At 36.1% G+C, this 14,664-nt stretch overlaps 1 protein-coding gene across 1 annotated transcript in view; it reads left to right on the top strand.

Annotated features, from left to right (window-relative positions):
* Positions 1 to 12,682, top strand: part of LOC123539385 (uncharacterized) — an 88,979-nt gene extending 76,297 nt beyond the window's left edge. The window contains exon 7 of the mRNA XM_053529492.1: positions 2,405 to 12,682. The gene's annotated coding sequence lies outside the window, so the exon portion shown is untranslated. The remainder of the gene's footprint in view (positions 1 to 2,404) is intronic.
* Positions 12,683 to 14,664: the final 1,982 nt, after the last annotated feature.

The raw sequence follows: 14,664 nt of genomic DNA, 5'->3' as shown, positions 1-14,664 counted from the left end.
AGTAGGTCTAAAAATAGAAAAACCTTGTGACCTCTTTAGAGGCCATACTTTTGAACGGATCTTCATAAAAATTGGTCAGAATGTTCATCATTATGATATCTAGGTCAAGTTCGAAACTGGGTCACGTGCCATCAAAAAGTAGGTCAGTGGGTCAAATAATGAAAAAACCTTGTGACCTCTCTAGAGGCCATATTTTTCATGGGATTTGTATGAAAGTTGGTCTGACTGTTCATTTTGATGATATATAGGTCAAGTTTGAAACTGGGTCAGCTGCCTTCAAAAACTAGGTCAGTAGGTCTAAAATTAGAAAAATCTTTTGACCTCTCTAGAGGCCATATTTTTCAATAGATCTTCATGAAAATTGGTCTGAATGTTCACCTTTATGGTATCTAGGTCATTTTCGAAAGTGGGTCACATGCGGTCAAAAACTAGGCCAGTAGGTATAAAAATAGAAAAACCTTGTGACCTCTCTAGAGGCCATATTTTTCATGAGATCTTCATGAAAATTAGTGAGAATGTTCACCTTGATGATATCTAGATCAAGTTCAAAACAGGGTCACATACCTTTGAAAACTAGGTCAATAGGTCAAATAATAGAAAAACCTTGTGACCACTTTAGAGGTCGCATTTTTCATGGGGTCTTTATGAAAATTGGTCAGAATGTTCACCTTGATGATATCTAGGTCAAGTTCGAAACTGGGTCACGTACGGTCAAAAACTAGGTCAGTAGGTCTAAAAATAGAAAAACCTTGTGACCTCTCTAGAGGCTATATATTTCAAAAGATCTTCATGAAAATTGGTCAGAGTGTTCACCTTGATGATATCTAGGTCAAGTTCGAAACTGGGTCACGTGCCGTCAAAAACTAGGTCAGTAGGTCAAATAATAGAAAAACCTTGTGACCTCTCTAAAGGCCATATTTTTCATGGGATCTGTATGAAAGTTAGTCTGAATGTTCATCTTGTTGATATCTAGGTCAAGTTCGAAACTGGGTCAAGTGCAGTCAAAAACCAGGTCAGTAGGTCTAAAAATAGAAAAACCTTGTGACCTCTTTAGAGGCCATACTTTTGAACGGATCTTCATAAAAATTGGTCAGAATGTTCATCATTATGATATCTAGGTCAAGTTCGAAACTGGGTCACGTGCCATCAAAAAGTAGGTCAGTGGGTCAAATAATGAAAAAACCTTGTGACCTCTCTAGAGGCCATATTTTTCATGGGATTTGTATGAAAGTTGGTCTGACTGTTCATTTTGATGATATATAGGTCAAGTTTGAAACTGGGTCAGCTGCCTTCAAAAACTAGGTCAGTAGGTCTAAAATTAGAAAAATCTTTTGACCTCTCTAGAGGCCATATTTTTCAATAGATCTTCATGAAAATTGGTCTGAATGTTCACCTTTATGGTATCTAGGTCATTTTCGAAAGTGGGTCACATGCGGTCAAAAACTAGGCCAGTAGGTATAAAAATAGAAAAACCTTGTGACCTCTCTAGAGGCCATATTTTTCATGAGATCTTCATGAAAATTAGTGAGAATGTTCACCTTGATGATATCTAGATCAAGTTCAAAACAGGGTCACATACCTTTGAAAACTAGGTCAATAGGTCAAATAATAGAAAAACCTTGTGACCTCTCTAGAGGCCATATTTTTCAATGGATCTTCATGAAAATTGGTCAGAATTTTTATCTTGATGATATCTAGGTCAAATTCAAAACTGGGTCACATGAGCTCAAAAACTAGGTCACTATGTCAAATAATAGAAAAAACGACGTCATACTCAAAACTGGGTCATGTGGGAACAGGTGAGCGATTCAGGACCATCATGGTCCTCTTGTTTGAACAAGTGGCCTCGTGTTCATTGTTTTAGATATTCCATTTAAGATTGATTCTTTAAATTAAAAAAAATAAAACTCGAAACACTATTGTTTCTGTTCATTCGAGTTACTACCAACGAAATTGATTTTCGCATTCTTAAGAAAATTACTAATTTAATTCAGTAAAGTCTAAGACTGCTTTAAATTGTTTTAGTTAATGCACATCTGTATCATTATTTAAAGTCTCTGAGACTAATAATTTTCTGCACATTTAACTAACTAATGAATATATAATCGTATTTCTGCACCAGTTTACCAGTCTACTAGTTAGTACATAGTCGTAGTAATTGTATCAACTTGATGTTCGTCTGGCACATCTCGGTAACTTGTCTAGGTTGACATCAGGTGTTGTTCGTTTTCATGAATATAGTTCCTGTAGCTGGTTCCCGTGGTTCATCTGAGCGTCTCCAAATATTGTTCAACCTTTGGCGTGTGTGTAGCGTAATTGTTTTTACATGGTGAATATTCGCATTAAGAGAAGCATTCAAATAATCATAAATTTCAATTTATATGATTTTCAATTTTTTTTTCAGGTTCAGTTTCCATTTATACTTAAGAGAAAAGATTGCTGGTAATACTTCAAAATCAAAGATGAACTTCTGGTTGCTAGGCTACACATACAGAACCAAAAATACGTGATATGGCAGCTTGTTTCCAGCAGAAGAACAAAAAAAGAAAATCACCGCTAAAACTTCATGAGCAAAGATGCACTTCCGGTGCATAGGCTGTACACACCATAACATACTTGGCATGACCGCTTCAGTGGCTTGTTTTTGGCAATTGAACAGGACTACATGTAATTGTATTATATCCAAATATTTGTGAGAAAAACTGCATTGAACAATTAATTTTCATTAGCAGATACAAACCATACTGTTTTGCTTAAATTTATAGGTAAAGAAATGTCTGGCATTCACTTGTGTAAACATATCACTTTTGAACCCATTTTTCTACTAAGAAATGTTAATATAAGTAAAGTTTTGTATGTAAGCTAGTATTATGTGATTAAGGGTTTCAGATAGTCACGGCCCCTGTCATAAGTCAACTTTATTTGAAAAAAAAAGGTTTTATTTGGCTTCATTTTGTTGTTAATTTCTAACAATGTTTAAGTGTTATTTCAAGATATTTAGTTTAAAATTGCCTGGAAATGGCTGTTTTATGGCATATACTCTTGCAAATGAATTTTTCTGAGTTTGACATACTATATATACTTCTAAGGAGTTACAGATTTTGTATGGAATAGTTTAAACATTAATTGACAAAAAATATATTGTGAGGCATGTTTTTATATTGTTATCAAAATCACGATTTGTTTGCATGCATAGTCTGTAGCACTATACTACAAAATTCAGTATTTTCACAAGGACGTCTTCTAATAGTCTCTCTGTAGAAAATAGTTTCAAGAAGACGGCATTTGTAATTATACTAGGAATAACTTATTTTTTTTTGGAAAATCTTGTAATGTCTGTAGCGGACTTTTAATAATTTTTTTTAAAAAACCATAATACAGTGAATCGTTTTGGTTTCAGATGATTGTGAAAAAAGTCTTTGATTAAACGGTAGGAAGATAATCATTTCCTAAGTTCTGAATTACAGCAATCATCATGTATATATTATTTTTACAGATATATAAATATTTGATAGAATATGGTACATCTATGGTCTGTTCGACTGAGGTAATTTGTATTATGCAAAAACTTTTTCGAGTTCTGCCAATTATTTTTATGTTGTTTGCTTGTGAACATAGGACATGATAGTTTACTGCTCTTTTAATGTTAACATTGTTACAAGGCGTTGATGTCCTTCCATGTCAACACCTTGGTTAAAAATTTGACGCATTTACATACTTGATGGATTTGTTTCGAACTTGAGATAGTTATTCCACATCACCTACATCATATGGCTCGTATACCATTATTTATATAATTTCAGTCTATCTCAATTATAACTAAACAGATTTGATATCATCACATCATATGACACAAGGGACATAACTCTTGCGCCAATATTTCATAAATTATGTCCCCTTTAAAGTTAGCGTAAAGACAATGTTGTTTTGATGCTGAATTTATTTTCTGGAATTTCTTAAATCATCATAATAAATGAAGCAATTAAAAATTGAGAAAGTTATCAGCATTTGAATATTTGGTCAAAATGGTGGCCACTTTGTTTGCAGCAAAAACAAAATGGCGGATTCATTAAATTTCTACACACATTTTTGAAGTGCATTTGATTATAACTGTAAAAACAGTCTTTATTTTTATATGCCAGAGGGATGTTTTATGTGAATACCCTCAGCAGGCGGGCGGCATCAAAAGGCATGTCCACTTTTTAAGTCGAACAGTTTGCATCCGACCTTTACCAAACTTGCTGACAATGTTTGTGGGCATTATAGTTCGGCCAAGTTCGATAACCACCCAAATCGCTCCAGGCACTCTTGGATTATGGCCTTTGATTAACTCGAAAAAAACTGTGAATTTAGCCTTGTCCGCCATCTAAGTCAAACAGTTTTCATCTGATCTTCACCAAATTTGAGCAATCCTTTTTATACACTTTTTTATAAAACGGGACATATTGAAATGCCACTGGTGGGCGGGCATGAGGCATCCACAAACTTTGTCTGAAAATTATTTTCTTCATGCATCGAGGGATTTTAATGTGAGTTGGTACAAATGTTAAGAATCATGAGACGTAGTGTTATGTGCAAGATCAGGTGTAAGGTCAAGGTCACACTTAAAGATCAAAGGCAAAATTCAATAATGACTTTGTCCGCAGCATTTCTTCTTCATGCAAGGAGAGCTATTGATGCACTTTGGCACAATTGTTTACCATACAGAGATGGAGTGTCATGCGTAAGAACCAGGTCCCTAGGCCTTAGATTAAGGTCACACTTGTAGGTCAAAGGATACAAGAATGATAACTTGTCCGAAGCATTTCTTTTTCATGCATGGAAGAATTTTTATGTAACTTGGCCCAAGTTGTGACCCAATCTTTATGAACTATGGGCAGAATGTTTATCTTGATGATATCTAGTCCAAGTTCGAATCTGGGTCATGTTGGGTCTAAAACTAGGTCAGCAGGCCAGATAAAAGGAAAAGCTTGTGAACACTCGGCCACATTTGTGACCCAATCTTTATGAAATTTGGTCAGAATGCAAGTCTTGATAATTTCTAGGTCAAGTTCGAAATTAGGTCATGTTGAATCAAAAACCAGGTCATTAGGCAAAATCAAAGGAAAAGCTTGTGAACACTGTAGATGCCACATTTATAGCCCAATCTTTATGAAACTCGGTCAGAATGTTTGTCTTGATATGATTTCTAGGTTAAGTTCAAAACTGGCTCATGTGGAGTAAAAAGCTAGGTCAGTAGGCCAGATCAACTCTGGAGAGCAATATATAGGGGCCATCATGGCCCCCTTGTTATTATATCTATTTCAAGAGAAATTGTAAAGTTTATTTTTACCTGCGGGTTTGCTTTATTAGGTATACATGTTTTGTATAGTGTTTGTTTTGACCATTTTACTTCTCTTGGTTTCGTGCCGATTGTGATCCAACCTTGAAAACTCAGCTCGAGCAGAATACAACCGAATACAAAATATCAGATCAAGCTGCTAATGACCATTTTATTTTATATATCCAACCTTTTGTTTCTTGTGTTATCCGACGAAATCTTCAATGTACATTGACGTTAAAATAAGACTGAGCGAAAAATTTTATGCGCTATGTTTAGCTCACCTGTCACATAGTGACAAGGTGAGTTTTTGTGATCACCCTTCATCCGTCCTTCTGTCAACAATTTTCTGTCTGATAGTGGTTTCATTTAAGAAATAATTTATAGCAAAAGAGTGCTTTAACACTATGCACGATGGGCGGTTATACGTCAGGCGTAATAATTTCACAAGGGCCCAGCCGGATTGAAATTACTTGAACGAGGTATTACCACCCGAGTGTATAAATAGTGTTAAAGCACGCTTGTGCTATAAATTATTTCGATTCTAGAATGTCCTTAATCTCAAACATAAGATAAAATATAGAAGCGCTCTTTCTTGGCCGCAACAAAAACTTTGACGTCATCACACGTTAATTTGACGTCATTCTAGCGCAAGAGAGACAAGCATATTACAATATGATTTTATTTTAACAAAACTTGCACACAACTTGTATCACCATAAGATCTTGGTTCCTTTATTGAACTGGCCAGATCCCATTATGGGTTCTAGAGTTATGGCCCCTGAAAGGGCCAAAATTAGCTTTTTTGTCCTTGTCTGCACCATAGCAGCTTTGTTTATGATTTAAGGTTTAGAAGGTTTATTTTCAGAAAGTGCAAAGGCCACTGGCCCATACACAATTTTCTCTGCTTCAATGCATAATGTGCATACTTTGCCAAGTTTCTTACAACAGTTTTGTTTTCTGGTAGACATCAAAATATTAAACTTGTGTATATTTGGATCCTCGTAGTATTTTGCTTGCATATATTTTTGTCTAATATCAAGATAGTACAGACATATCAATACAAAGTAGTACTCATCCTCTAAACTTCTGCCTCACAAAATACACATCCTATGATTTCTTGGAATTCCTGTGTCTACACTTTTCTATCATTTATGATTTGATTTTTACCAAGCTTGCTCACAACTTGTATCACCATAAGAGCTTGATTCCTTTTTATACGCCCGTTTGAAAAACAGGACGTATTATGGGAACGCCCCTGGAGGGCGGGTAACGGGCGGGCGGCATCCAAAGACCATGTCCGGAGCATATCTTCTACATGCATGGAGGGATTCTGATGAAACTTGGCACAGTTGTTCACCATCATGAGACGGAGTGTCGTGCGCAAGAACCAGGTCCCTAGGTCTAAGGTCAAGGTCACACTTAGAGGTCAAAGGTCAAATTCAAGAATGACTTTGTCTGGAGCATATCTTCTTCATGCATGGAGGGATTTTGATGAAAGTTGGCACAATTGTTCATCATCATTAGACGGGAGTGTCATGTGCAAAAACCAGGTCCCTAGGTCTGAGGTCAAGGTCACACTTAGAGGCCAAAGGATACAAGAATGAAAAATTCAAGAATGACTTTGTCCAGAGCATATCTTCTTCATGCATGGAAGGATTTTGATGTAGCTTGGCACAGTTGTTCACCATAATGAGTTGGAGTGTCATGCGCAAGAACCAGGTCCCTAGGTCTAAGGTCAAGGTCACACTTACAGGTCAAAGGATACAAGAATGAAAACTTTGTCCGGAGCATATCTTCTTCATGCACGAAAGGACTTTGATGTAGCTTGGCACAATTGTTCACCATCATGAGACGGAGTGTCAGGCGCAAGAGCCATGTCCTTAGGGGTAAGGTCAAGGTCACACTTAGAGGTCAAAGATTCAAGAATGAAAACTTTGTCCGGAGCATTTCTTCTTCATGCATTGAGTGATTTTGATACAACTTGGCACAGTTGTTCACCATCATGAGACGGAGTGTCATGCGCAGGAACCAGGTCCCTAGGTCTAAGGTCAAGGTCACACTTACAGGCTAAAAGTCAGATACAAGAATGACTTGTCTGGTGCATTTCTACTTCATGTATGGAGGGATTTTAATGTAACTTGGCACAATTGTACACCATCTCGAGACGGAGTGTCATGCACTGGTCACTTCTTTTGAATTACTTCCCTTTACTGTTACTATAATTAGCTTATATTCTAACTTTTTCATTACATGTCGTAGGGAAAAATCGAGACAACTTTTCTGTAGTACAACATGCATGTTACATCCAACTCTGAGGTGTATTTTGAGCTATCTCTACCTGGAAAGGATTTTTGTGTAGACTTGTAATTTTATTTTATTTTTTTTCTCTTTAAAGATTAACTTCCCTTAGTTGTTACTATAAATAACTTACATTGTAATTTTTTTATAACTGACCGTAGGGAAAAACCCAGACCACTTTTCTGTGATACAACATTGATGTTACTTACAAATTTTGGGTGTATTTTAAGGTATCTTAACCTGGTAATGATTTTTTTTTGTGGACTTAGAAAAATAAAAGAATAACAGTAATTTCTAAAAAAAAAACAAAAAAAAAACATTGTAAACAACTAGAAAATTAAAATTCCATTTGCAAATACAGGTGCTAATGTAAAGAAATTTGCTGTGACAGGCGTATAATGTGACATTCTGGCACTCTTGTTTGAACTGGCTAAATTCCATAATGGATTCCAGAGTTATGGTCCCTAGCAGCTTCATTTATGATCTGACTTTGATCAGACTTGCACAAAACTTGTGTCACCATAAGATTTTGGTTCCTTTCTTGAACCGGCCAGATTCCATGATGGGTTCCAGAGTTATGGTCCCTGAAATGACCAGAATTACCTAATTTGACCTTGTCTCCACAATAGCAGCTTCATTTATGGTTTTAACCAAACTTGCACACAACTGTATCACCATAAGATCTCGATTTCTTTCTTATACGCCCGAATGGATGTTTTATGTTATCACCTCGGTATCCGTCTGTCTGTCTGTCGGTTGGTTTGCAATTTGCTCTGTAACTCTTGAACCCCTTGAAGGACTTCAAAATAACCTGAAACTAATGTTCACCTCATTAAAACGACGTGCAGAGCACATGTCTCGGATAGCTCACTTCAAGGTCAAGGTCACACTTAGGGGTCAAAGGTCATATGACTTTGTTTTGTGAGTAAATTGCTCTGCATTTGCGTTGCATTGCAGTGCTCTGGTTTTATTTGGCAGATCCTTTTTTTGTTCACTTACAATGTTTTTTTAGCTCACGGTTACATGCGGTCCAAAACTAGGTCAGTAGGTCTAAAAATAGAGAAACCTTGTAACCTCTCTAGAGGCCATATTTTTCAATGGATCTTCATGAAAATTGGTCAGAATGTTTACCTTGATGATATCTATGTCAGGTTTGAAACTGGGTCACGTGCGATAAAAAACTAGTGTCGGTAGGTCAAATAATAAAAAACCTTGTGACCTCTCTAGAGGCCATATTTTTCATTAGATCTGTATGAAAATTGGTCAGAATGTTTATCTTGATGATATCTAGCTCAAGTTTGAAACTGGGTCACATGCTTCAGAAACTAGGTCAATAGGTCAAATAATAGAAAAACCTTGTGACCTCTGTAGAGGGCCGTATTTTTCGTAGGATTTGTATGAAAATTGGTCAAAATGTTCATCTTGATGATATCTAGATCAAGTTTGAAATTGGGTCAACTGTGGTCAAAAACTAGGTCAGTAGGTCAAATAATAGAAAAACCTTGTGAACTCTCTAGAGGTCATATTTTTATGGGATCTGCATGAAAACTGGTCAGAATGTTCATCTTGATGATATCTAGGTCAGGTTTGAAACTAGGTCAGTAGGTCAAATAATAGAAAATCTTTGTGACCTCTGTAGAGGCCATATTTTTCATGGGATCTGCATGAAAATTGGTCAGAATGTTCAACTTTATGATATCTAGGTCAAGTTTGAAACTGGGTCACGTCCGGTTCAAAACTAGGTCAGTAGGTCAAATAATAGAAAATCTTTGTGACCTCTGTAGAGGCCATATTTTTCATGGTATGCATGAAAATTGGTCAGAATGTTCGTCTTTATGATATCTAGGTCAAGTTCGAAACTGGGTCAACTGCGTTTCAAAACTAGGTCGGTAGGTCTAAAAATAGAAAATCCTTGTGACCTCCCTAGAGGCCATATTTTTCAATGGATCTTCATGAAAATTGGTCAGAATGTTCAACTTGGTGGTATTTAAGTCAAGTTTGAAACTGGGTCAACTGCGGTCCAAAACTAGGTCATTAGGTCAAATAATAGAAAAACCTTGTGACCTCTCTAGAGGTCATATTTTTCATGGGATCTGCATGAAAATTGGTCAGAATGTTCATCTTGATGATATCTGTGTCAAGTTTGAAACTAGGTCACGTGCGGTCAAAAACTGGTCTGTAGGTCAAATAATAGAAAAACCTTGTGACCTCCGTAGGGGCCATATTTTACATGGGACCTGCATGAAAATTTGTGAGAATGTCATCTTGATAATATCTAGGTCAAGTTTGGAACTGGGTCCGATGCAGTCAAAAACTAGGTCAGTAGGTCAAATAATAGAAAAACCTTGTGACCACTCTAAAGGCCATATTTTTCATGGGATCTGTATGAAAGTTGGTCTAAGCATAGAAAACCTTATGTCCTCTCTAGAGGCCATATTTTTCAATGGATCTTCATGAAAGTTGATGAAAATGTTCACCTTGATGATATCTAGGTCAAGTGTGAAACTGGGTCACGTGCAGTCAAAAACTAGGTCAGTAGGTCTGAAAATAGAAAAACATTGTGACCTCTCTGGAGGCCATATCTTTCATGAGATCTTCATGAAAATTGGTGAGAATGTTCACCTTGATGATATCTAGATCAAGTACAAAACTGGGTCACATGCCTTCAAAAACTAGGTCATTATATCAAATAATAGAAAAACCTTGTGACCTCTCTAGAGGACATATTTTTCAATGGATCTTCATGAAAATGGTCAGAATAAACAACGTCATACTCAGTTCATGTGGGGACAGGTGAGCGATTCAGGACCATCATGGTCCTCTTGTTTTATTCACTTTCCTTTTATGTTACTATAAATAGCTTATTTAGTACCTTTTTAGCTCACCTGTCAGGAAGTGACAAGGTGAGCTATTGTGACCACTTGATGTCCGTCGTGCGTCGTCCGTCAACAGTTTCTAAAAAAAATTCTTCTTGAAAACCACTGGGCAGAATTACATTAAACTTCACCGGAATGATCCTATGATGCCCCCATTTCAAACTTATTCAAAGAATTGAATTCCATGCAGAACTCTGGTTGCCATGGTCACTGAAACGGAGAACTTGAAAAAAATCTTGTCTAAAACCACAGGGCCTAGGGCTTTGATATCTGGTATGTAGCATCATCTAATGGTCTTCTACCAAAATCGTTCAAATTATCCCCCTAGGGTCAAATATGGCCCCGCCCCAGGGGTCCCAAGTTTTACATAGACTTATGTAGGAAAAAAAGTAAAAATCTTCTTGTCTGAAACCACAACACTTAGACCTTTGATATTTGGTTTGTAGCATTGTTTTATGGTCCATTGTTCAAATTGTACCCCTTGGGTGAAAAGAGGCCCTGGGGATCCCAAGTTGTATATAGACTTGTATAGGAAAAACTTTAAAAATCTTGTCTAAAACAATACGACCTAGGCTTTTGATATTTGTCTAGTAGTCCTCTACCAAAATTATTCAAATTATGCCCCTGGGGTTAAAAGCGGCCCCACCCTGGGGTCACTTAGTTATCATGTGAGTTACATAGGAAAAATACTTAAAAATCATCTGATCCTATTTCCAAGACCGTTTAATTATAATTACCTGATGTCCCCAAGTAATATGATGTCACTTGGCTGTCACCTTAACCTACTTTCTTGTTTTTTAAGATACAGCCTTGAAATTTTGATGAAATACACAGTTTTGCACACAAATTGTAAAACTGAATTCCATTGACCATGAATGGGACCTACTGACTTCCTTAATATTTTATCATCAGTTTGACTTTTGAAACATGTAGCTCAGATTACTCAAGTGAGCGATCCAGGGTCATCATGACCCTCTTGTTTATTAATTGGCCGTAGGGAAAAAGCCAGGCCACTTTTCTGTGGTACAACATCGATGGTACCTCCAATTTTAGGTGTATTTTGACATTTCTGTACCTTGTAAAATAATTTTTTCTTTCTTTTTGGTTAAATTTTTTCCCTTTGATCTTCCTGTCCTTTGGACTTCATGTATGAAATTACTGGCCTGATTTGAAAATGATTTTATTTGAAGTAACTCTAAGAAAATTTTACCTCTATGTTCTCATGAGTCTTTTGATTGATCTTATGATTTTTTGACCTTCTTGTCTGTAAATGCAATGATAACAGGTGAGCGATACAGGGCCATAATGGCCCTCTTGTTTATCAACTGTCAGATCATGCATGTTAAATGAAAGTACTGCGGCAACATAAAATACTAAAGGTACAATACAGAATTTTTTTCTGGCTGTTTATATTTACTTGTGAAATACAAGCGATATATTTGACAGAATTATTATAGGTAAATAATAAAAAAGTTATATAATTTCATACGTTCTGTTGTATATACTGTAATAAAAGATTGTCGTCTTATGTATATTGCTTTTTTAACGATAAAAATTGTATTTGCTTTGTCTATGTTAATGATGGAAATGTTTCCAAATAAGTGTAGTTTCAGTAGTTGTTACTGGACGAGTTAAGTTGAATGACAGCATTAGAGCACTTCGCAAACATAATACTGTTTAATCAACGAGTTCTATAACTAAATGCATTTTAATCGAAAGAAATTTAAGAACTCTTTTATCATATTAAAGTTAGAAAATACGATCTACTTTGACTCCAGTTATCCAGGTACTATAAACAATGAAGACATGAAGTATAATTTGGCTACCCAGCCTGAGCCTACAGATAGTGCAAGTATTGACCAATCTGACAAAAAAAACAAAAAAAAACATGATTATGATAAACTGAAATCTTTCAGTTTGTCGATAGTGTACAAATTGGTTTTATCTCATAATTGTGATATTTGCACGGCTGTGCAAAATTAGTTTCATGACAAATATTATAGTACATGAAATATATGTCCATACTTGAATATTCTGTTTCATATTTTATATAATTAATCTTTTTAATGCATGAAGTAGTGTAGGTTCTCATTTTGACACATATTTTGATAAATGATAAATCAAAATTGTGTGAGTAATGGATTAAAATTGCATAGATATATGAAATTTATTAAATATGTCACTGAGTTTTGAGTTGTGTTGTAATTACACACTTTCCAATGATTGGTTACTCCTTCTTGTATTCACACATATCCAGCACGGGTAATATTCGTTTGAACAAGGGTGATATTCACAATGGCAATATTCATATAAAAAAAGGGTTATTTTCTTATGTACTAGGACAATATTCATACGTACAAGGGCAAAGCTCTCCTGTACAAGGCAATATACTCTAATGTACAAGGGTAATATGTAAATGTGCAAGGGTAATATTCAAACGTACAGGGGCAATTATAAAATAATCCATGTGTTCAACGCAGACTTTCAGAGTAAACTTACAAAAAAAAATCAAGTAATGAGTGTGATTGATTTATGCTCAATGAAGTACATCAAATAGTTTTTTTTTATCATTTTGAAAAATAATTTATCCTACAGCCTAAGTGAAGGGTTTAACGTTTATATTCAGTTTTCTTTATCATATATTCTATATCATTAGTTTACAAAAAAAAGCCGTTTGCTTTACCACTTTTACTTTTATTACCTGGAAGGGATTTTGGCGTAAAATAAACGTAACTTTAGATAAGGTACATATTCCCGCAGTTTCCTAGACACAAATGACTTTTGCTGAACAGTTGCACCTATCTATTATGTTACTGTTACTGCGATGACATGGTATTAAGGAAGTTCTGCACGTTTGGTTAACCAGAAGTGATGGCGAAACGACAGTTATCTGGAAAACGCAAAATAAAGCCTGGATTCGGCGTATGGAAATGAAAATCATTTTATGAATTAATAACAGCTTGTCAGTATATTTATTACAAAGGCACTAATACTATCTTTCTTAATCAAAACATCTGACATGTTAGATAATTCAAAATAATGTCTTAAAATTAGCTTGAAAAGTGCGGCTCACTTTAATAATGGTCAAATATTATAAAGATAAGCACACGGACCTATACATTTATTTTCACCACATTAAAGGACATGTGTTTATTTATAAGTGTGAGAATTTTCATTAAAATCTACTTTGTAGAAAAATTTCTATTCACGAAAATGTTACGGAAAATGCGAGTTTCTAGGTATGTTCAGAAGTTTTGAAAGATCGTGCAGCACTACCTGAATGTCGTAGTCAACCTCGACACTACAAGGCTATTGCACGATATGAATGAGGGTCTGCCGACTGCGACAGCACTACAACACAATGCGACAGCACAACAACACGATGCAACAGCTTGAAAAATTGATGTCTTAACACTATGTTAATATCCTATCGCATCGTATTGCCGTGCTATTGCATTGTGTTTACGTGCAGTTGCATGGTGTAATTGTCCAGTCACATTGTGTTATCATGTTGTTGCTATGTTGCATTGTGTTATCGTGATGTTGCATTGTGTTATCGTGCTGTGGCATCGTGATGTGATATTGCATTGTGGCATCGTGATGTTGCATTGTGTTATCGTGCTGTGGCATCGTGATGTGCTGTTGCATTGTGTTATCGTGCTGTGGCATCGTGATGTGATGTATCATTGTGTTATCGTGCTGTGGCATCGTGATGTGATGTTGCATTATGTTATCGTGCTGTGGCATCGTGATGTTGCATTGTGTTATCGTGCTGTGGCATCGTGATGTGATGTTGCATTGTGTTATCGTGCTGTGGCATCGTGATGTTGCATTGTGTTATCGTGATGTGATGTTGCATTGTGTTATCATGCTGTGACATCATGATGTGATGTTGCACTGTGTTATCGTGCTGTGTCATCGTGATGTGATGTTGCATTGTGTTATCATGATGTGATGTTGCATTGTGTTATCGTGCTGTGGCATCGTGTTGTTGTGATGTTGCATTGTGTTATTGTGCTGTGGCATCGTGATGTTGCATTGTGTTATCGTGCTGTGGCATCGTGATGTGATGTTGCATCGTGCTGTGGCATCGTGATGTTGCATTGTGTTATCGTGCTGTGGCATCGTGATGTGATGTTGCATTGTGTTATCGTGCTGTGGCATCGTG

Source organism: Mercenaria mercenaria, chromosome 18 (genome assembly GCF_021730395.1).
Source record: "Mercenaria mercenaria strain notata chromosome 18, MADL_Memer_1, whole genome shotgun sequence".
NCBI classification, from domain to species: Eukaryota; Metazoa; Mollusca; class Bivalvia; order Venerida; family Veneridae; genus Mercenaria; species Mercenaria mercenaria.
This window is presented reverse-complemented; position numbering and strand designations above follow the sequence as displayed.